The 24,926-nt window shown below is 43.4% G+C and overlaps 1 protein-coding gene and 1 long non-coding RNA gene across 4 annotated transcripts in view; one reads left to right on the top strand and one right to left on the bottom strand.

The window, feature by feature from the left end:
- Positions 1-6,843: 6,843 nt before the first annotated feature.
- On the bottom strand, positions 6,844-14,866 carry LOC140188535 (uncharacterized). Its single transcript, XR_011883322.1, has 3 exons — positions 14,786-14,866; positions 11,853-11,940; positions 6,844-7,106 (listed from the first exon to the last, which is right to left on the bottom strand). It is a non-coding gene; the product is annotated as an uncharacterized lncRNA (long non-coding RNA).
- Positions 14,867-15,086: 220 nt separating this feature from the next.
- casz1 (castor zinc finger 1) overlaps positions 15,087-24,926 on the top strand; it is a 497,282-nt gene continuing 487,442 nt past the window's right edge. For all 3 annotated transcript variants that reach the window (XM_072244987.1, XM_072244989.1, XM_072244986.1), the window contains exon 1: positions 15,087-15,214. The gene's annotated coding sequence lies outside the window, so the exon portion shown is untranslated. The remainder of the gene's footprint in view (positions 15,215-24,926) is intronic.

The raw sequence follows: 24,926 nt of genomic DNA, 5'->3' as shown, positions 1-24,926 counted from the left end.
AACGAAACTTTCTGAAGCATAATCACTAATACTGGAGGTGGAGCTACAAAGATGTACACAGCAAGTTTCCACCAACTACAAACTGATCATGGGTAGAAACTCAGTTTAATAACATTGAATGTGGGAAAATATTGGCCAGAAAACTTGGGAGAAATCCAACACCCTTCCTCAAAATAGTGTAACAGGGACTTCTATAGAAGCACACTGGGGAGTAGATTGCTTGCGTTTTGGCTTGTTATAGAAGTACCAGTACCCAAGAATGGAGAAGTCCACAGAAAGTGGTGGATACTGCCTAGTCCATCACTGAGCACATCTACAAGGAGTGCTGCCACAAGAAAGCATCATTCATCATCAAGACCATGCTCTCATCTTGCTGCTGCCATCAGAAAGAAGGTGCAGGAGCCTCAGGACCCGCACCACCAGGTTCAGGAACAGTTATTACTCCTTAACCATTAGGCTCCTAAACCAGCGTGGACAACTTCACTCACCTCAACTCTGAACTGATGCCACAACTGAGGGACTTAATTCAAGGACTCTGCAGCTCATGTTCTCAGTACTATTTATTTGCTTATTTATTGTTATCATTATTTGTTTTGTATTTGTACAGGTTGCCTTCTTCTGCACATTGGCTGTTTTTTCAGTTTTTCTTTGTGTGTAGTTTTTCATTGATTGTGAATGCAGAAAATAGATCTCAGGGTGGTACATGGTGACATATATGTAACTTGATAATAAATTTACTTTGAACTCTGTATACCCAGGTGACAGGGTTCATTTTGACTCCTCGTGCCAAAAGCTCAGCAAGTTATTGAAATGTTTGTCAAACGGGGAGTTGGGCAGTTGGAGAAGGAGTAAAAAAGGAAGAGTGGGATATCAAGCTCACCCCCACAGAATGTAAGCTTACTCACTGCCTGTTACGCCGCTGACATTTAGGGCAGCAATGAAGGTCCTCTGTCTCTGGTGGTGTCCAGGGTTTTCTTCTTCATGTCAGTAGCTTCCTCTTGGTTTCCACTACTGTCAGTCATGCAAGTCCTGGGTGGAGACTCAGGAATACTGTCACACTCAGATGTAAAAGGATGCTTCATTGCCGTTTCTGTAACAATTTTGTTTTACTAGTCAGGGTTGTTAGCCCTGAGCTGAACCTCTGAACCTGGAGGGACGGTGGGCCACTCTTAGTCTGGCTTCTACCCTTTGACCTGCTTGGCATGGGTGACCCTACCAAGAGCCAAAGCATAAAGCCCTGACTCCAGCCAACACAGCTCTCTGGGTCATTGAGGCACGCAAGCCTCCAAACCGAGACAAGGTTGTAGTCCTCTTGGAGGACAGAATATAAAGCCTACAGAGTAAAAGAAACATATCTAATAGTATTTTGTAAAACCAATCAAGAAGTTATGAGATAATATGGTTATTGCATTTTTCCTCAATCAATCACACAACTTGCTCTCAGTGCGAGAAGCATTCGCATAGTAAATCAGCGACCTGTCTTTGACTTCACTGTGGCAGCCAATTACACGTCTAATTGGTGCGGGCAGTATTCTCCAAAGCAACTCATCCAAATGGCATTGCAATCATCCTTTTAAAATATTTGCGGAGTATTTAAAGTCAATCTTGATTTCTCAGCGCCAGATCACTTGCAAACCAGTGTAAAATCTCATTGCTTTTCTAAGGATTTGAAATAATATTTTGCCCATATTGAGGAGATGGATCTCGGAAGCTCTTCTGCTCCTTGGATAGGCTGAGTAATACACACTCCCAGTGATGGTACCTCACTAGTTAGATGGGGGGGGGGGGAATAACTCGACAACAATTCGTATTTGCATAGCATCTTGAAATCCCTTGAGCATTGTTCAGTGCCAAAGCATATTAAGCAGTAGACAAAAATCTGATGGGATTGGTGAAGGGGTGAGGTATAAGAAGAAACTTCAAAGGTACTTACACTCAGTGGCCACTTTATTAGGTACACCTGTACATCTGCTTGCTAGGGAAAGTATCGAATCAGCCAAGCAGGTGGTGGCAATTCAATGTAGACATGGTCAAGTGGTTTAGTTTTTGCTCAAACCAAACATCAGAATGGGGAAGGAATGTAATCTAAGAGACTTTGACTGTTAAAAGACTGTTGGTGCCAGATGGGATGGTTTGAGTAGCTCAGAAACTGCTGATCTGCTGGATTTTCACGTACAATAGTCTCTAGAGTTTGCAGAGAATGGTGCAAGAAACAAAGAACATCCAGTAAGCGACAGTTCTGTGAGTGAAAATGTCTTGTTAATGAGAGAGGTCAGAGCAGAATGGCCAGACTGGTTCAAGCTGACAGGAAGGTGACAGTAGCTCAAATAACCACACGTTACAACAGTGATGTGCAGAAGAGCATCTCTAAACACAAAACATGTCAAACCTTGAAGTGGATGGGCTACAGTAGCAGAACACCTCGAACATACACTCAGTGGCAACTTTATTAGGTACTTCCTTAGTCTTATAAATAGCCAGTGAGCGTATAGAGGTGACAAAGCAGAGAGGTTTAGGAGAGAATTCCAGAGCTTGCTTACTAAAGTAATGACAAATTAAAATCCAGGGAAGAATTGGAGGATACAGAGATTGTTGATATTTACAGGGAAGAGCAAAACTATGGAGGAATCTTAAAACAAAGACAAAAATAAAAGTGAAGTTATTGCTTAACCATAAGCCAATGAAAGTAACAGTGATGCTTGAATGGGGCTTGTGGTCCGAGATTGCTTCTTTAAGTGACAGTAAGTCCGTATGTTTAAGGAAGGACCTTTCAGAAACCTAAAGACTGACACTAGAGTAGGGAGCATGGAAAAGGCAAAAACTTTTCTAATACCAGTTAGATTTAGACCTGCAACTCAAACGATCCAATGCCATCAGAAAAAAAGTACAGAAACCTTAGGACCTACACCACATGTTTCAGGAACAGTTATTACCCCTCAACCATCAGGTTCTGAAAACAGAGGGGATAACTTCACTCAATATCACTCACCCCAACACTGAACTGTTCCCACAATCTAGGTCTCTTCATCTCATGTTCTCAATATTAATTGCTTATTTATTATTATTATTATTACTGAATTTGGGTTTTTTTGTATTTGCACCATTTGATGTATTTTGCACATTGGTTGTTTGTCATTGTTGTGTACAGTTTTTCTTTGATTCTATCGTGTTTCTTTGTATTTACTATGAATGGTCACAAGAAAATGAATCTCAGGGTTGTATACAGTAACATATACAACAGTATGCAAAAGTCTTGGGCACCTACATATTTCTAGGGTGCCTAAGACTTTTGCACTGTACTGTATTTGTCAATATGGAGCGGAGAGCCAGTTCATAAATCTGGCGAGAGCAAAGGATATTGGGAATAGCGAGGGTGGAGTGCCATGGGAGGGGTGTGGGACAGGTGGCAGACAAGGAGTGCCAGGGTGGGGGGGGGGGTTAGCGTGGGTGCAGACACACCCAGCTCTGAGACACCAGGCAAGGTCACTTGATTCCAAACAACTGGTTTATTGATCATTACAGAATATCCCTCTGGTGCTTCCCACTCCCTCCCCTCTCCCTTCCTCTTTTCTCAACCACAATTCCCCTATACCTGCCCTCTTCCCTCTTTCAATCCACAATAGTGACCCATATCAGAATCAGGTTTATCATTACTCTCATGAAATTTGATTCTTTTGTGGCAGCAGTACAATGCAATACATAAAATTACTACAGCAATTTGCACAAGTCTTCGGCACTATATATCTATGTGTGTGTGTGTGTGTGTGTGTGTGTGTCTAAGATTTTTTACACAGTACTGTATATACTTTGATAATAAATTTACTTTGAACTTTGAGAACGAGCCCATTTTGAGAATTATAGTGGCAATGGGCTCCAGGGACAACAGAGAATGGTACCAATCTTCTATAGTAATAAGCATTAGTGCATGCACAATCCAATGCCCGATGGGGTTAATGGCTAGGAAGTGGTTTCAGGAATTACGTCGGCGGGGTGGTGACAATCGTCAGAATGCAAGTTTCAGAAGCAGGGGAGCTAAGGCAAGGGTTAATATTATGTTTCTGGACTCTCATATCTGCATGCATGAATACAAAATTCCTGAAGTGTCTACAAAAGTCATGTGCACTTTGTTCTAACAGCGGAGTCCTCGTGGAGGGAGAATTGTGACCATTCAGCAGTTTCCCAGCAATCATGCTGGCGAATCCACCTGCTGAACTGGTGAGGGATCTGACCCAATATGGTATGGGTCAGGGGAGCTGGCCAGTGTGTCGGAGAAGGAGCTGGCTGGCGGGTCATTGGAGCGGTGTGCAGTGTAACCATGGGTGATTGTCTTGGACGCTTCACTTGCGATCGCAAGACCCTGCTGGACACTAACAACGTAAAATGCTGCAGGCTTGTTTCCTTTATTTGGCGGTGAGACAAGTGGCGTGGGAGCTGCATAGCCTTAGTTGCAGCAATAACTAGGCCTCAAGCCGCGGGTTTGCCTGCTGCTGCATTCTATATGAGGAAATGCGGAAGGTGGTGTAGCATGGCATCAGTGCTTGATTGGGGTCTGACCTCTCCCACCAGTGCTCCCCATAATGCTCGATCAGTAGAATGACAGTCTGATTTACTGGGAACTGTATCATCAATTTGCCAGACATGTTGCTCAATGTCTTGGACTATATATGTGTTTTTTTTTGAGACTTTTTTTTGCTTGCAATCTTGAATGTGCTGTGTATGTTTTGCACCTTGGCCCCAGAGGGGCATTGTTTCATTCAGCTGTATCCATGTATGGTTGAACGATAATTAAACTTGATTTTATGTGACCTGTCATGGAGAAGAAGGGTTGCATAGGTGAGAATGAGTTTCAGAAAATTCCCACTTCTTGATTAAATGCACTTAATTTATTTCCATTTTCTTCTGGTGCTAAAATCCTTCAATTTTTGAAAGATATATTTTGAGTGTGAATAACTTTGACAGCTAGTTCAACCTGGTGAGTGTGGTTTAACTAAACGTCAAATGTCATGAATGGAGATTGTTCCTTTAAAAATGTTCTCAGGGAGATCCACTCAGTCTACTGAGCCACCAACCAGCAGAACCTGTCAGCAAACCGCTCCATGTAAATACCAGGACAACATTCTCGGAATTCCCAAAGGCTAGCTGGAGGAAACTTCTTCTCATTCAGAAATGGATAACATGTCAAACACCTTATACTTCAGAGATAATATACAGTGGAGAAAGTTAGTGAGGTGTCAGCAAACTTGTGGAAACTCATTGACTTCTCAGTGGGTGTTGCTGACCAGAAGAAGGCAGACGAGAAACAGAAGGGAGTCTCCGGTAGGTACCGGAGACCGCCATGCAGGAGTGAGAAAGGAACTGCTCTGTATAGATCTCTGCCTACAAATGGTGGTAAAAATGGAGCCAGGTAACTGACGGTGGAGAGGTCTTGGGGAATCAGCTCTGTCAAAGGCTTCACAAATAGGGAAGGTTAAAGGGGGGAGATTGTCCCAATCCCCTTGAATGACATTGGTGACTTGGATCGCTGTTTCAGCACTGGAACATTCCGGAAACATGGTCATATGTTTAGAAGGCTCGAACACATTTGAAGACAGTGGCACAGGTAGGAAGCAGAGGGAGTACCGAGAGAGAGGGAGGGAGAGAAGGGTGGAGGGGGGGCGGGGAGAGAGAGTGAGAGAGAGAGAGAGAGAGAGAGAGAGAGAGAGAAGGGAGGAGAGAGGGAGGGAGAGAGAGAAGGGGGAGAGAGAAGGGGGAGAGAGAGAAGGGGGAGAGAGAGAAGGGAGAGAGGAAGGAGAGAGGGAGAGGAGAGAATATGGGGAGAGACTGAGAGAGAGTGAGAGAAAGAGAGAGACAGACAGAGAAAGGAAGAGGGAGGGGGAGAGGAAGGAGAGACAATGTGGGGAGAGACTGAGAGAGACAGTGAGAAAAAGAGAGAAACATACATAAAAGGAGAAACGGAGAGAGATGGAATCACGCAAACAGAAGGAGAGAGGCACACAGAGAGACAGACAGACAGAAAAAAAGATGGTGACTGAGAGAGAGAGAGAGATTCAGATGAACAGAGACAGCGAGAGAGAGAGAAACAGACAGAGAGAGTGAGAAGGCAGAGAGATGAAGTGAGAAACACTTGCACACAGAAACAGATAGAGACAGAGGGGGAGAATATGGAGAGAGACTGAGAGAGAGAGATACAGATGGAGACAGACAGGCAGAGACAGAGTGTGAGAGAGGGAGAGAGATGGACAGAAAGAGATAGTGAGATGACAGATAGAAGTAGAGTGAGAGACACATGCACACACAGAGACAGAGAGATAGAGAGAGAGGGGTGGTGGGGGAGAGAGAAAGTTGTTAATGATATTGGCTAATGTGGTATGGGTAAATTCAGCACTTCAGATTAGATTAGATTATGAGAACACTCAGTCCTCTTTTATTGTCATTTAGAAATGCATACATGCATTAAGAAATAATACAATACTTTTCCAGAGTGATATCACAGAAAACAGGACAAACCAAAGACTGACACTGACAGAACCACATAATTATAACATATAGTTACAGCAGTGCAAGCAATACCATAATTTGATGAAGAACAGACCATGGGCACAGTAAAAAAAAGTCTCAAAGTCCCGAGTCGATCGACTCCCGAGTCCCCGATAGCAGGCGGCAAAGGGAGAAACTCCCTGCCATAAACCTCCAGGCACCGTCAACTTGCCGATACCTTGGAAGCAGCCGACCACAGCCGACACTGAGTCCATCCGTCCGAAAACTTCGAGCTTCCGACCAGCCTCTCCGATACAGCCTCCCGAGCGCCATCCTCTGCCGAGTGCCTTCGACCTCTCCCCAGCCGCTGAAACACGCAAAGCTGAGGATTTCGGGGCCTTCAGCTCCAGAGATTCCGGTTACCACACAGTAGCAGCGGCATCAAAGCGGGCATTTCAGAAGTTTTCCAGATGTTCCTCCGTGCTCTCATGTCTGTCTCCATCAAATCAGAATTGTGCACGGTCCCCTACTTGACAGATAACAGATATCACCACCGAAGTGGCCGTGTACGCTGCCGTCGCGCCGCCATCTTCTCCTCCCTCCTGGGTTAGTTAGAACCGGTGGTTTTCCTGGATGGAATGAGTGAGTCTGAGATTCAGGAAGATGAATAAAACTGTGGAATTATGGGAGTTCAGGACTTGGCAAGGGCTGGGTGGAGAAATTCAGAGCTTTGATCCATGCACTATGGGAAGGGAGGTATAAGTTCAGGAACCCGTGAATAAACGAAAGACTGAGCCTAGGCCATTGAACACCAACTCCCAGTGCCGCTGACATTTCCAGTCCCATTTTCAGAATCAGCTGTGCCCAACCTGAGAAAAAGCAGCCAACTTATTCCTAATTACTTCTGATGAATGAGAGGCCTCCTGTCCCCAACTTCCTCCTTCCGAGAACCAGATCTGACCAAACCCATTTGCATTCCATCTTTGCAGAAAATCCTACAGGACCATCACGGATATTACACCTGTCCTGGAAGCAAAAGGTAAACATTCTCAGATCCAGAGTGCCTACACAAATCCCTAATTATTGCCATCGCTCCTCGCAGTCTAACCGGGTACTTAGATTTACAGAATATGTGAAAATGTTGTGTCTTCACTCTGATGGAATTGCCCTTTCTATCAGTTCAATCCTACACCCATGCCTGAGAATATACTCAGTGGCCGGCTTATTAGATACGGGAGTGCGGTCTTCTGCTGCTGGAGTCATCCACTTCAAAGTTTGATGTGTTGTGTGTTCAGAGATGCTCTTCTGCACACCACTGTTGTAACATGTGGTTATCTGAGTTACTGTCACCTTCCTGTCAGCTTGAACCAGTCTGGCCATTCACCTCTGACCTCTCCCATTAATAAGGCATTTTTCACCCACAGAACTGTCGCTCACTGATTTGATTTTCGCACCATTCTCTGTAAACTTTTGCGACTGCTGTGGGTGAAAATCCCAGGAGATCAGCAGTTTCTGATATACTCAAACCAGCCCACCTAGCGCCAAAGTTCAAAGCAAACTTATTCGCAAAGTAAATATATGTCACCATATACAACCCTGAGGTTTATTTTCTTGCAGGCATTCTCAATAAATCTATAATAGAATGACCATAATACCATACCAGAAACCACAATAATCTACAATCATTCCACGGCCAAAGTCACGTAGATCACATTTCTCCCCCATTCTGAAGTTTGGTCTGAACAATAACTGAACCTCTTGACAACACACACAAAATACTGGAGGAACTCAGCATTTGGTGCCTGTTGCTCGGATTTCCAGCATCTGCAGATTTCCTCTTGTTTGTGAACCTCTTGACCATGCCTACAGGCTTTTATGCATGGAGTTTCTGCCACATGATTGGCTGATGAGGTATTTGCATTAATATGCAGGTATACTGCTATACCTAATAAAATGGCCGCTGGGCGTAGATGTAAGTAATAGGATTTCCAACATATATTCAATGTTATGTGCGTTATATATTTAACTCGCATACCAATGCAATAAAAGCCATCATCACACTGCTTACTAGCTCTGAACAAGTATTGGAGGTCTGTGATCATTTATGATCGAAGCTGGCTTGCAAGTTGCACTCACTGTTATTCATTGTTTTGTGTGTTATTTTAATGCTTTTGCTTATTACAGAGGGCACATAGCTACACTCTGGGGGGTTAGACCAAGGAAGCTACCACTCAAGTGCTGGTCAGTGAGATTTTTTTCGAGACCTCTCCATCTGTTTCATTTTAACAGCTTATGTGATTCCTAAATAATAATTTTCCTCTTAAAGGCACAACACCCACGCAATTGTTCTTCCCTGACGTTAGGTCAGAAATAAAGAAGGCAGATTGAAGGTTTTTCTTGATAACTCAGGATTGTAGAGAGCTTATAGGCTAATATTGATGAATAATGACCCCCTCCTTGTTCTGGTTCAATCCACAGTCAGTGCTGGATTAGCTTTGGATAAACTATGGCATGGTTGTATTAATCCCATCCCCAAGACATATAAGACTACAGATGTTCCAGTGAAGTACTCAGGTAATGCTACACGATCAGGAGTAGCTTCCTTTTAGATAAGATGTTAAAATGATGACTTTTCAGGCACATATGAAAAAAAATCGCAGCGCTGTTTCACCACCTTTCATCTGCGATCATTGATCAAGGGGTCAGTAGCGGAAAGGGTGAGCAGCTCCAAGTTCCTGAGCATCAACATCTCAGAGGATCTTTCTTGGGCCCGACGTATCGATGTATTCACAAAGAAGGCAGGCCAGTGGCTACACTTCATTCGGAGTTCGGGAGGATTTGGTATGTCACCAACAAGTCTCGCAAATTTCCACAGATGCACTCGGACCGGATGCATCACTGCCTGGTACGCAGGGCTCGAATGCAGAAGATCAATGCATGTAGACTCAGCCAGCACCATCATGGGCACTAGCCTCCCCGCCCCATGAGGAATCTTCAAAAAGCGTGCCTCCAAGTAGGCAGCATCCGTCATTAAGGACCCCCATCACCCAGGACATGCTCTCTTCTCATCACTACCATCAGGGAGGAGGTACAGGAGCCTGAAGAGACACACTCAATATTTTAGTAACAGCTTCTTCCCTTCTGTCGTTAGATTTCTGAATGGTCCATGAACCAATGAACCCTACCCCACTATCTTGTTCTCTTCTTCCACAACTTACTTATTTTTAAAATATATTCCTTATAGTAATTTACAGTATATTTTAGGTATTACACTGTACTTCTGCTGCAAGGCATCAAATTTCACAACGTATATCAGAGATAATAGACCTGATTCTGTCTGAAAAAAGAGCAGGGTAGGGAGAAGTCCTCCCCAATTCTGACCTCGCTCAATGGCACTGAAACCAATTACCTGATCACTACTTGCGGGAGCTTCCTGTGCACAAATCGGTGCTACACACTTGTAACATTCCAACAGTGACTATACTTGAAAAGTATTTCACGTAAAGCACTTTAAGGCATCCTGAGGTTTTGAAAGGTGGAACTGGAACGTGAAAAGAGTCGCTTTCTCTTTTTGAGTTGGGTTGTTAGATTACTGGTACTGGTGTCTTGGCCCCAGGTTCGGAAGAGGAACGAGATCCCAGAATGTGAACTGTTTATTCCTCTCCATAGATGCTACCCGACCTGCTGAATTCATCCAGCATTTTGTGTGTTACTCAGAATGAGAAAACATGCCTATCACACAATGTCCTCCACTGAAACAAACGAACTATGGTGTTAGCTAAGAACTTGCCCCACTGTTACACTGTTGTGGTACTCTCTGTTAAGACTAACTTGTTAAGAACTGGAACTTTTAGGAGTGAAAATGCAATATACCTCTGCACACAAAGTTCAGCATAATTTTAGAACTTCTGTTCACAAAAAGTAATTGAGATCAGCTTCACTCTTAAATCCAGATGGATTGTTATTAACCAGTGTTTTTTGAGGATATGGGAAAAGACATTTTCATAGAAATAGATTGCAGACTAACTACAATCTCACTGATAGATGGAAATGAATTCAATGGCCCCAATCTTACTGTGGCTAAAATAAAAAGCAGATGAGAACGAGACCATCTCAGACTTAAGTAACTCGCAATTGCACATTATATACACAAGAAACAAGAGCAGGAGTAGGCCATTTGGCCCATCAAGCCTGCTCTGCCATTCAATAAGATCATGTCTGATCTGGCTGTGGACTACATGCCTTTTCCCCATAACCTTTAATTCCCTTACTATGCAAAAACCTATCAAGGACTAACTTTATTTGCCATGTACAATTACATCTACAGTGGATTCTGGTTAATTGGGCCATTGGTTAATTGGGGCAGCCACTTATTTGGGACAACTCAAAGAACAAAAAACTAATCAAGAAGATAGCTGGGGTTCCCTTCATTTATTTGGGACACTATGCTGTTTAATTGGGACAGGAGACTGCTGCCAAACAGTTTCTAACAAGCACCAGTAACATACAAGAGAAAATCTGCAGATGCTGGAAATCTGAGCAACATACGCAAAATGCTGGAGGAACTCAGCAGGCCAGGCAGCATCCATGGAAAGAAATACAGTCAATGTTTCGGGCCAAAACCCTTCAGCAGGATGTGGACCCAATGTAGATTGGGAGTCTGCTTTGCCAAGCATTTATGTTCTGTCCGCCAGAACAACTGGGATCTCCCAGTGGCCACCCATTTTAATTCCACTTCCATATTGTCCATCCATGGCCTCCTCCACTGTCGTGATGAGGCCACACTTTGGATGGAGGAACACCTTATATTCTATTTGGGTAGCCTCCAACTAGCATCAGTCATGTACACTTGTGTAGCTGTAAGACAATACACTGTGCGTAGAGCAGTTTTTAAATACCATAATTGCGTGCATTTATGTTCAAAAAAGAGTGATTTTTGTCACTGACAGTTGGCAAAGAATAGGCAGTGAGACAATTCAGAACTGTTTTGCTCACTGTGGTTTCAAGCATTCAGGATTGGAGATGTCAGAAACAGCTGGAAGTGAAAATGAAACAATCTCATTAATTCAACAAGTGAGGAACTATGAAGAATTTCAAGGTATCGACAATCATCTTGAATGTTACAATGAAATGAAGATTTGGAAGATGCATTGTATAAAGGCAGTCTATTATCTGCACTAGGTGCCTGCACTGATTTTGTTTATTTACAATCTATCAAAAGAAGATGGCGGCACACACTGGATTAATTCCTCCGTCAATAACTATTAGGAACTAATACATCATTTTATAGTACTGTAGTAGTATCGGTATTGTTATAATTTGTTCTGTATTTCATTTAAATAATTTATTACTCGGTTTGTCTTTTTTATACTTACTAAATATTTCCTTGAAACTTCTGCTAATTGGGCCAAAATGTACCGTGTCCCAGTTAACCAGACTCCGCTGTATTAGGAATTTGCTGTGCTGTATTGGTCAGAGTGTAACATGCAACAAAAAACAACAACATTCAACAATTATAAAGAATCATATAAAAATAAAGTTAGAGGTTAAAGTGCAGATATATAATAAAATCTGCATAAATACATAAATACCAGCATGTATTTACGATGTAAACAGCATTGTAAAAAGTGGTTTATAGTGTTTACAGTGCAGTGACGGTGTAATAGATAGAGGGGGTGGAGGGCTAACTAGAATGGTTGATCAGATTAATTGTGTCTTAAATATATTTAATGAGGTAGACTCTCCTGCTTCCCTGAGCAGTTTGCATTTTAATATGATGTTAGTTCCTTCTTAAATATGCCTGTGTGAACGTGGGTGGGAAAGGGGGGGAGGGTCATAGTTCACCCACGTAACACCGCAGAACTAAAGTGCTGCATTTCTACGTGGTCATGGAGTAGAATAATTGACATCCTGAGCCATCGGTACAATGAGACATCTGCTTTCCCAGTTGGGCCATTCTTTGGTGAAGAAGCTGTTGATCCACTGGTGAGGGAGATTCAGGTTTAAATTCATTCATCGCATGTACATGGAAACATACGGTGAAGTGCGTCATTTGCGTTAGCAACCAACGCAACCGAAAGACGTGCTGGGGGCAGCCCGCAAGTGTCGCCACACACTAGGACACCAAAATAGCACGCCCACAATGTTCAGCAGAACACAGAACACCACAAGCAAAACAACAGCAAAACAAACCCCTTCCCTGCCCCCAGCTAACCTACATATTATCACTAACATATGTCATGAAATTGTTGCTTTGCAGCATCATATACAGTAACGTGCAAAAGTCATAGGCGCATATGTATTGCTCGGGAACCTAAGATATTTGCACAGTACTGTAGTAATTTTATGTATTGAACTGTACTGCTGCCGCAAAAAAAACAAAATTTCATGACATGTGTGAGTGATGATAAACCTGATTCTGATATGGGTCTCTATTGTCGACTGAGAGTGGGAAGGGGGCAGGGGGAGGGGAATCATGTTGGGAAAGGGGGAAGGGAAAGAGGAGGGTGCGGGAAGCACCAGACAGACATTCTGTGAGGATCAATAAACAAATTGTTTGGAATCAAACGGCCTTGCCTGGTGTCTCAGGGCTGGGGGTGTCTGCACCTGCATCCTCCCACCATCCCGCCCCTGGCTCTCCTTCTCTGCCACCTGTCCCACACCCCTCCCATGGCTCTCCACCCTCGCCACTCCCAACATCCTTTGCTCCTGCCAGATTTAACAAACTCACCCTCCACTCCACATTGCCAAATACAGTACTGTGCGAAAGTCTTAGGCACCCTAGTGATATATATCCTCTGCATCATACTAAATAGTGAGGTGGCGTTCATGGGTCGATTCATCGTCTGCCCAGAAATGTGATGGTTAAAGGGAATAAAGTGTTCCTAAAATGTTGAGTGTGCATCTTCCGGGTCCTGTACCTGCCCCCTGATTGTAGTAATGAGAAGAGAGCACATCCTGGGTGATGGGGGTCATTAATGACAGATGCTGCCTTTTTGAGGCACTATCTTTTGAAGATGTCCTTGACGTCTACTCACGGACAGTCCTCCAACTCCAGGGCAAGCCTCGTTCTGATAGACAGGTAGTCATGACATTTGTGAGATCAACGTCCTTACCATCTAGATAGCTGCCCATGTCCATGCCAACAGCATATTAGTTGGGATGATCCCAACATCCACATGGGTTTTGGTTCTGACGGCAGCCCCCATATTGGGTTAACCCAGCAACAGCTGTGCTGCCACAGACTCTTGGCACAGGCCTGTACTTAATGGCGTGTGGGCACGCTGTGTCGGTGCCAGAAGTGTGGCGACACGTGCAGGCCACCCCCAGCACAAGGTCCTCCGACTACGTTAATTGTCAACTCAGAAACGGCGCATTTCACTGTATTTTTTGACGTGCGTGTGACAGATAATCTTTAAACCTTTACGACCTTGGAGTGCAGAAATTCATCAGAAACATCAAGGTTTGCATTTAACACCCCGAACTTCCCCCTGGTCCTTGGCCCCCTAGGCAGTGAGCAAGCAAGTGATAAAAAGATAAAATTACTGAGGAGTTTCTCTGGGACTTTGCCCCAAAGCACCTGACAGTCCGGGAGGCGACTCCAAAGTCCTGAAGAAGGGTCCCGGCCCAAAACGTCGACTGTTTATTCATTTCCATAGATGCCGCCTGACCTGCTGAGTTCCACCAGCGTTCTGTGCCAATCCTGAAGCCCCCTCACTTTTATAGTGCGGAGACCTGCCAGATGAGCTGCATGCAAGCCTGCATCTCTCACAAGCAGCGAAGTATCCATGACTGCACACTGGAATTAGTGACGTTCATTAGTGGCAGGAGAGTGTTGAAGGTCCTCTCACTCTTCCACAAGTCTTTTATAACTACCTAGGGAGTGCAGGTAGGGTCTTGGCTTAACACCGAACATTCAGAACAGGCCACCAGACCTCTGAGACTGCTCCTCTATTCAGTAAGAACCTGGATGAACTCATTTTGACCCGAGCTCCACCTCATTCTCGACGACAGCCCCACAGATTAAAAATCTTTCCGTCTCAATCTTAAATGGGTTCAGTAATTCACCCTCTTCAGCTCTCTGGAGCTGAGCATGACAACTCCCTGAGGGAGGAAATCCTCAGTCTTCCTCGTCTCATATTAAGTAAGAAACGCCTCGTTCTGAAACCATGCTCCCCAGTTCTTGACATCCTCATTTGGGGTGACACCCACCAGGGCCTGGGTGGGATTTGAACCCAAAATTGGGCACCAAAAGTGAAAAGTAAGTGCAAAAAAAGTTAGCAAAAATGGAAAAGAAAGCTTCACTCACAGTCAAAAGTCACTGCTGACGAAATTATTTCTACTTGGCAAACTACATCCCAGATCCTAGTTTGTTTTCCTTGCTGTGTGCCTGACTCGTGTGTTCTTTCCAATTCAAACGCGGCAGTCTGCGCGGGAGTTCCTGACGCATTGACACCGCCCCCTTTCGCTGTTCCAGTGTTCGATCTCCATGACGACGTGCAGTATCCAATGGGCGGCGGGGGTTCCCGAGGCCCGGCCCGGGAGGGAGGGGGGGCCGCTCCGCGCTCCGCGGCGATCCAGTCCGGGATTTGTGCGCTGCCGGCGCGGAGTTCGAGAAATCGACAAAATTCAATAATACGGAAAAAAAACAACCAAGTTCAACGCGCATGCTCAAAAAAAAGCTCTATCCATCCTAACACATACATTTCGAAAGTCGCCGAAAGCAGCCCAACTGCAGGTAGGATTTCAGATCTCCCCTTTCCCCCCTTCCTCTTTGAGCCCCAAATCAATTAATTGTTTTAAGAAGAATCCTTGACAATGGGGAGAGGTTAGAGAGGACGAAGGGTGTCTCTCTCACTGTTGCTGCGAGTTTAATAGGAGCTTGGTATTCTAGGTATAACCTGATGTATATCTGTCCGTGCGCGATCAATGGATTAGGTTAAGTTTAATATAATGTTGCTTTTTTTTTTGTTTTAGCTTCGAATGCCTGGCTCATTACATTTGGCGTAGGCTTTGCAAACTTGGGGAGTGCATCCGAAAGGACAAGGTGCTGTCCCCCCCCACCCCCTCCAATTGCTGTGACTTTAATTTGATCTTGGTTTTCTCTGTAAATATGTGATATGCCTCTGTCTGCACACAGGATTCTTACGTACACTTGATTTGAGTTTAAAACCAGCTGTTTTTTTTTTGAATGCGCGCTGAACTGTTTTTTTTTCTCCTAATTCCCCAAATTATGAACGCTTCTATTTTTTTCTTTTTGGTTAACATGACAAGGCTGATAGACAGATATCCAAGGCAATGCCTCTTTACACTCAGTGTGATGATCTTGCGATGTGTGTCATCTGGGAGCCCTTTTTTTCCCGCATTTTACGTAGAATCAACCCCAGAGTTGTCTTGAGAAAGGATATGGATTCGAGGGGAGACGAGACCTTTTTATTTATACTTAGGGGGTGAGTTTAATTCGTTTTGAATATTGCGATGTGAGTTCCGTACCTAAGGAGAGTTCGAGGGACGACAGGTAGCCGGCAAACCCCATGAACCCCCCTCCCCCTTTCCCCCGACTCTGGGGAGAATATTTTGTTGTGGGCAAGTTTAGTTGTGAGAGCGATCTTGCCTATAAAGCGAACTGTGTCATCTGTAATAAGGCGTGATCGTGTGGGGAATCAGTCAGATGCATAAGCGGGGCTGTATCGGAAGAAAATAAAGGCAAAACACCTCCAAATCGGGATTTATGTCCATCTCGGTATAAGTTCAATGTTTCCGCGCTGTCCCATCACGGTTATGGGATCCGAGTCACATGAAGATCACTTGTTATTTTTTTTTGGACGACTCACTTTGATACAAAGTTTCGTGCGGACGATCCGAGCGATCAGGAGCTCAGATTATACCCTGGAGTGTAGAAATTAACCGGTGCCTGCACCTCGCCGGTGGTGGGGGGGGGGGGGGTGCAGAGAGGGGCGTGCTGTTAAAGAGAAAACAAGGTTTATTTTTGCAATGGCATTTTCAGAATGTGCAGCGCGATTTGCAGTTTACGTCAGGGGGCTGAGAAAAATGGGGCACATTTAGGAGAAAGCGAAAATGATCCATTTTTGGTCCCCTTCCTGCAATTATAACAGGTGTCGGGGCGATCAATCAGCCTGGCGATGGGCTCTCCATAAAAAGAGGCATTGGCGAAGGCGGACACAGTGTTTGACCCGGGCAGCCTCTTGGAGCCAGGACTGTCCTTGTCCTACCCGTGTGCCCCTTCTCATGCCACCTCTCACCCCACCCCACCACCCCCCGACCGGCAGACACAATTCAGCGGAGTGTCCCCTATTTTGTGCCGAAGCGCGCTGCTTTCACGGGATACCCTCTGTGATTGTTTTATACAAAATGTTTTGTACTTTGCTGACCTTTTTTTTGTGGAGAGGAAGAGGGGGCAGAACGTGGTAACAATTTGCTCCCGCTTTTTTTTTCCGAGGGATGTGTTCTGCAAAGAAATTTACCTCAGAAATCGACGTTAAGTTTTTTCAAAGTTTAAGCTCCGCAGTGTTTTAAGAATAACTTTATAATCAAGTTACAAGCGAGCGTCGCCCTCCTCCCCTAAATGCCTTGTATAATTTATCATTTTTAATTCTGCTGATAATAATCTGCCCAGGTTTCTATGGATACGTAAAGTGATCGAATTTACAACGCCAAATTTGATGAGCTTTTCAAAATACATAAAGCATTAAGGCTGCATATTCTCTTCCCATCTTGCCTCATTGCTTAATTATTATGTTGTTTTGCTACCAAATATGTCATATCCATGGCGACCACGGAGGTTTATTGTCTTTTTCAAGCGATAGCTCGCACAAGTAATTAATGACCTTTTTTCCCTCTTTGAGTAAAGTCAATGTCATCTTGATGTTCTATCTTGTGACATAATTTAAAACATTGTGCAAATATTAGCTTGATTGCAAAGATAGTTCACGAGAAAGCAGGGGGAAAATGTTCTTTTCCAGAGGGGAGGAGGCAAAAGCTGTTAAAAACCAATCCCAAACATATATTCTTACAGTGTTTGTTTTCACACTTTGTTTATTTCTGCTTCTGTCAGATTCACGTGTAAATACCGAACTGTTCCAATTTTAACCTCTTTAATTTCAATTAATTTATCCTACTACTCCCCCCCCATAAAGGAGATAGCATGGAGCAGTTTAGCATGCTGTATAATTCTTGCAAGCTGCTTGAAAATATTTACTGGGACAGAAATTTATACCCGAGAGCGACGTTTAGGAATGACTTTTTGCAAGTGTGGCAATAAATAGATTTGTTTATTTCAACCTTTAGTATTTACATATCTGCCATTCCCAAATTGCGATGCAGCTTAAGTCAGACTCCCAGTGAAATTGTCCTGATAATCACAGATTTGAATAATTAGCTGTCTAATTAAAAAGTTAAGTTGTTCAAGGTACAAAAGACACCAGTTTGGAAATGGGTGGTTCGGAATGCATCGTACCAGGATCTTGGTTCCTGTTTATTGGAATGAAACTCACTCAGAGAAGGATACCGTTCTTTCTGCTTTAAGTTTGTATAATTATTCATCTCCATCGTTTTGTATGTGGTATTGATGTTATGGTAATATTTCCCGACAATGCTTTAAATCAAATGGAGGACCAGAGCAAAATGGAGTTAATTTAAACTCCTCACAGTGACTTGCAAACGCCAGTCAATTGTTGGGAAAGGAAACCCTGCAGTCTAAGATGCAATCAGTGTAAAAAACCCATTGGCTCTTTTAGAGGTCTTGTTCACTGTGTGCTCGTATCTTATGATTTACATATTTGAACAAAACTTGTGCATTGTTCATTCTTTTGACTCTGCTCGCAACAGGGGGAAGAGAAAACCTTGGGCAGTGTGTATGTGATCGTGCGCCGTGCAAGTGGACATAATGTAATGGACATTTCACAGACCCTTGAAAAGAGAAAGTTACAATTTCCCCCCGTTGCTCTTGGTCACCGTTCTCATCTTTGTCCTAAATGCCATTTGGGGAAAAAAATACATATATAAACACTGTGAAAGTTCCCCTTTACAGCTAATTAGCATTCTTAATAAGTATTAAAGGAATTGAGGCAGCATCGTTAGAATTACAGGGTAATCCTGTCACTGTTCAAGGTGAATCTTCAAGACAGACGCTTCACGGGGAAAGACAGGCAGTTGATCTCGGTAGGAGATTTTGTTTGCTGGGCGAATTGTTCTGTTTGATTGACAGCTGTCAGTTAACCCAAATTGGCCGAGCAAGAGGAAGGGTCAAAACTTTGCATCCACTTATTTAAAATCTTCCCGATCTTCCCTCGATCTGACAGCCAGTTCTTTGTCACTTTGCTGAGGTTGGTAGTTCTGTTTTACACGCGTTTCAGTGCTGCTGTCTTACGTTGTAGCATTTCAAGTGATCTAAGTGTGTGTCTGATTTCTTTAGTCTTTGAGCACCTTGGCTTGTACTACGTTTGTATTATTTAAGAAAATCAAAAAAGCAAATATTGTTAAAAAATAAAATAAATAATAATTAATTATGTGCATTGTGTTAGTAAAGGTATATTGAGGAACAGTAAAAATTATTAACAGTCTATGTGGATATTTAAAAAGTATGAATATTGAAATACAAATTCAAAAACCAGCTCTATATTGGATTATTACTAGTGTATTAATTGTTCAAGGAAAGTGCAGGTGCAGAATAAATAAAATGAAAGACTTTATATATAGTTGGACAAAAATAAAATCTAATATCACAATTCAGTCACAGCCCGGAGCAGTGGTTGATTTATGAAATTACCACCTATTTATGGTCAAAATCTGACTGTGGATTATAGATCATTTAACCTTGTGAGGGACTATAAGATTGTCTTTTTGTACAACTCAGTGGGAGGGTTAACAGGAAGCAAAGATTTAGTTCCCTCTTTTTAAATAATTAGTGCAGAGAGATTGGCCAACAACGAGCTGAGTGCAGTTGAAGCAACACAGGGCCATTGCAGCAACGCCTGATGCTTGTGGCTCCTGAAAGTAGTGCAGTGCAAATAATAATCTGTAAGGATTCTGTGATCCAAAATGCAAAAACGCACACACACCTTGCGCATGAACATATCTGTGCAAATATCCAATCATGCGTTTACATGTTGATACTACCCCCGTGCAAACAGTGAACAGAGTTCAAAGTTCAAATTAAATTTATTATCAAAGTGCATGTATACTACCCTGAGATTCATTTTCATGCGGGCATTCACAATAAATACAAAGAAACACGAGAGAATCAATTAGAAACTGCACACAATAAAGGTGGACAAACATCCAATGTGGAAAAGACAACAAATTGTGCAAATTTTTTTTAAAAGGGGGAAAAATATAATAATAATAAATATAGAGAATATGAAATGCAGGTCAAAATAAGAAGTTTCAGCTTCTTAATTGTACAAGCCTGACCTACTACACACACACACACTTACAGAAGTTTTGGCTTCTTCACATCCAGTGTGTTGTGTTAATCAATTCTTCTGGTACTGAGATGATATTTTTCAATCTGATGATTCAGATAAAAATGAATTGAAAGACAAGTTTTAAGTGCTTTGAACATTTATCTATGTTCTAATAGTTACAATAGCGATAGGGGACTTTAATAGCATTAAAGTGCAATGTACAGTCTTTTATTCTGCCATAAAATATGTTGGAACATTTGTTATAACTATATTGGAAACCATTGCCTCGAGTCATAAAGTGTCTAATCTGTTTTTGCACTTTTTTTTTAAACTGCACATTGGAAAAAAATAAATATTCACTCCAGCTCAGTTGCGTGGCAAAAGTCACTTTTGTTCTGTGACAGAAAATGCAGAGCCTGTTTCAAATCCAGTTCGCAGTGCAAGGAAGAAGTAGATGTATTGGATAGGAATGCTGGAACAAGTGGAGGTCCGTTAGCTCATTCAAGTCTTAAGTCTCAAGTCAAGTTTCTTGCATTTAACTACATACATGTATATAATGTATATCACCATATAATATGTATAGAAACAAGACAATATTGCTCCAACCCAGTGCGTAAAGCACAGTAGTACACATAACACACATGTAGCATGCGATAACTTATGAAGGTAAGGATAAAATCTACAGATGATTCACATATAAATAACAAACTAAAGTGCATTAATTAAATATTGTAAGGTACGGAACAGATTAACCAGTGACACTTCAAATACGATGTGGCAGGCAGTTCAGAAGCCTAATGGCCTGAGGGAAGAAACTGTTTCCCATCCTGACTGTTCTTGTTTTATGTATCGGAGTCTCCTGCCTGATGGTAGAAAGTCAAAGAGGACGCTGGATGGATGGGTGGGATCCTTGGTAATACTTAATAATTCAAGTCTATTCTGCTATTGTGACAATATCTTGGCTGATTGTGGACCTTACTCCACAATACTTCTTTGCCCCTTACTTCCTGATATATTTTAGTAATCAAAAGTTCATCAATTTTAAAATTAACATTTGCTTTTTTATTAACTGCCTTTTGTCTGAAAGGGAGTTTCAAATTGCTACCATGTCCTGCCTGTAGAATGATTTCCTAACTTTATTCTTAAAAGGCTATGGACCCTGCTCTCAGACTCCTTGACCAAAGACGGGATCATGCTTTCAGTCCAGCATCAAGTTTATTATCACCGACAATATGTCGTGAAACTTGTTGTTCTGTAGCAGAAAAATAGGGGGGAATAATCACAATATGATGCAATAGGGCACAAATAAGTTGTGTGAGGTAGTGTAACGCACACTAAATTGTCCTGTGATTAAATAGGTGGTTTGCTGGTCAGCCTGGCTTGTTGAGCTAGAAGAGCCTGTTCCACACTGTAACTCCAAATAAATAAATAATATCCTGGAGGAACTCAGCAAGTCAAGCAGCATCTATGCAGAGGAAAGGTACTTTGTCCTGAGGCCCCTCGGTCTTGGCCTGAAACGTCGGCTCTTTGTTCCTCTCTGTAGATGCTGCCTGACCCGCTGAGTTCCTCCAGCATTTTGCGTGTGTTTCTCTGGAGTTCCAGCCTCTGCAGAATCTCGTGTGTTTACAATGTCGCATTCATGGGCCGGTCAGAAATCTGGTGGCAGAGGGGAGGAGCAGTCCGCATTGTGAATCCTCGCCAGTGATTCCAAGACCGCCGTCTAAGAGCACCGAACTGAGTTAGGAGAATGAGTTGGGCCTCTTTTGTTTGTCCTGCACTCGCTGGACCAAATGGCCAAGGTCCTCAGTGTTGCCGTTCCTGTCTCGACCTGATAGTTCAGCAGGGTTATCAAAACCGCCCAGCGCGTCACCAGCACCACCTACCCGCCATCAGGGACGTATATACAGAAAGGAGCTGGGAAAGGGCTGGTAACATCATGCAGGGTCCCACCCACCTTGCTCAGGGGCTGTCTGTCCCACTCCCATCAAGGAGGAGGCTATGTACCATCCACGGCAGAACCACCAGACTCAAAAACAGTTACTCTCCCCAAGCAGTAAGGCTGATCAACACCTCCACCACTAAACCACCCCGCCACACCCCCAACCACCACAACTTTATCACTTCCTGTCAGAGTCACCTTATGTACAGACACTCCTGTGCCTAGCGTTTGTGGACATACAATAATCTATGTATATAAGCTATCCTATATATTTCATTTATTGTGTTCATTATTTTATTTTTTTGTGCTGCATTAGAGCTGGAGTAACAAATATTTCATTCTCCTTTACATTTGTGTATTGGAAATGACATTAAACAATCTTGAATCTTGAAGGACTGATCTTCATCACTATGTCCGTACGTTGAGATGTCACTGTTGTCAACCATCAGTAAATCGGGCTGCATGGCGTACCTGGTCCAGACAGTATTCCGTTTCCCCCCCCCCCCCACCTCTGCTGACAGATTCCTTGTACTTTGTTCTGTTCCAAAAAGATTCCATTCTGTACGTGTAAATATTGTCACCTGATTGGGAAAAGAAGGTAATAAGTCTGTCTTTTCTGGGCTGTTCTGGTTTATCGTCGCACTATATTTAATCCAGGTATGCAGGTTTCATGCAGGGGACCTCAGTTCACACGTTGCTGTGTTCAATTAGAATGAGGAAGGGGCCAAAGCATCTGCTGCTGAATTCAGCAGTTCATCCTGTTGGGGAACTATTTTCCCCTTTGCGTAAAAATAAATGAGAATATTGGGCATACAAACAGGCGCTTGTGGAATCTGGATTTTATTTCAGTCACAAGAGCGAGCTCCATAGCCTACTTGTGTAACAAAGTACACATACCACTGCCTAGCATACTGTGTACTGCATTACTGTTGACAAATCCCCCCCGAGGATCGCTGTTTTTCTCTATCGCAAAACACTTCACTCCAGTTTCGGCTCTTCCTGCTGTATTAATTCCGTGTTATATATCCCTTGTAAATGCATTATTTAACTATACAGAAACTTATAAATTGAGTGGTAATGTGCTCGAACGAGCAGCTGCTGGCAGTTTGGTTCCTGGCAGATACTCATGGCTCTTTTCAGCGCTGTGACAGTTATTAAATAAAAAAATGAAAATACAGCAGTTCAAACCACATTACGTCCTACTCTTTTTCAGATCCTCCCAGTATTCTACCCCTATTATACTGCCGAGGTTATTGTCTCATTTCAAATTGCCAAAGACGTGGTATCTTGTGTGTGTCTTAGCCAAGCTGTCTGTGGTTTATGTAGAAGCATCCCTGCCCTTCTGGGTGTGAAGCGTTGTGGGTTTGGTTCCCAACCTGGAGGATTGTATTCAGCCAGTGTGGGCTGGTGCTTATGTGGGAGATTGCGCAGTCTGAGGGCAACATCCTTTCAATGAGGCACCATGGCTAGGTGAGGTTGGAAGCAAATTCCCGGCGGCGTTTTGAACGAAGAGTCTCAGCGTTTGCTGCTTGCGGATCACCTGCCGTGTTCCATGAAAGTGCCACAGCTCGTGCACTTGGTCGTTCTCAAAGGGATGTGCCAGACTGCCTCCGTTCCTCGGTTTTTAACCTGCAGTCTTACAGGTCAGCATCTCACGTGGTCTGACCGGAGATTGTCTCCCATTTAAAGATTAGCTTGGTTTGCCACACGAGCGTCGAAATGAGTAATGAGGTGTGCCACTTTTGCGTCAACGACCAACAGGGTCCGAGGTTTACGCTGGGGCATCCCGCAAGTGTGGCCGCACTTCTGGCGCCAATGTAGCATGCCCGCAACTTCTGAACCCTTACTAATCCATACATCCTTGGGATACGGGAGACCTGGAGGAAAGCCACAAGGCCACAGGGAGAACGTACAAACTCCCTGCAGTGGTGGGAATTGAACCCAGGTTACTGGCACTGTAAAAGCGTTTTACTAAACGCTAAGCTACTATCAGGCTCGTGTTGCGTGGCTCCTGACGAAAGACCCTTTGGAAGTCTGCATAGAGCTTAGCAGCTCTCCCTATTAATTCGTGAAGATCTGATCAAGAGAATTAGGCACGATTTATCTGTTACAATTACATGCAAACCTTTTTAAAATCAACCCACACTTGTACAAGTGACTGCTATTTTGTGTAACTTTCCCCACCACTAAGTTTAAACTGACCAGTCAGTACTGTTGGACTAGAGTGAAAAGCGTTACACTTGCTACTGCCCTGCCTCAGTGGTTTGCTCAGTGTATCTTTGGGAACTTCATTACACTCGGTGGCTACTTTATTAGATACACCTGTACACCTGCCCATTAATGCAAATAGCTAATCAGCCAATCATGTAGTAGCATTTCAGTGCGTAAAAGCATGCAGACATGGTCAAGAGGTTCAGTCCTGCCACAGGGTGTCGGTCTGAAAGACCGACTGTACTTTTTTCCATAGATGCTGTCTGGCCTGCTGAGTTCCTCCAGCATTTTGTGTGTGTTGCTCGGATTTCCAGCATCTGCCGATTTTCTCTTGTTTGTCAAGAGGTCCAGTTGTTGTTCAGACTAAATGTCAGAATGGGGAAGAAACGTGATCTGAGTGACTTCGGCCGTGGAATGACTGTTGGTGCCAGACAGGGTGGTTTGAGTATCTCCGAGACTGCTGATCTCCTGGGATTTTCACGTACAACACTCTCTAGAGTTTACAGAGAATGGTGTGAAAAACAAAAAAAAAATCCAGTGAGCAGCAGTTCTGTGGGCGAAAATACCTTGTCAATGAGAGAGGTCAAAGGAGAATGGCCAGACTGATTCAAGCTGACAGGAAGACGACAGTAACTCAAATAACCACACATTATATCAGTGGTGTGCAGAAGAGCATCTCTGAACACAAAACATGGTGTATCTCCAAGTGAATGGGCTACAGCAGCAGAAGACCATGAACATATACCCCTGTACCTAATAAAGTGGCCACTGAATGTATTTGTCAAAAGGGAAACTGAGTTCTTCTCTTCTGGGATCAACTTGCACTAACATTGAGACCAGATAAGAGCAGGAGGAGTAAAGACCAATAAACATAG

Source organism: Mobula birostris, chromosome 27 (assembly GCF_030028105.1).
Source record: "Mobula birostris isolate sMobBir1 chromosome 27, sMobBir1.hap1, whole genome shotgun sequence".
Taxonomy (NCBI): Eukaryota; Metazoa; Chordata; class Chondrichthyes; order Myliobatiformes; family Myliobatidae; genus Mobula; species Mobula birostris.
The sequence above is the reverse complement of the archived record's forward strand: the minus strand, read 5'-3'. Positions and strand labels throughout refer to the sequence as shown.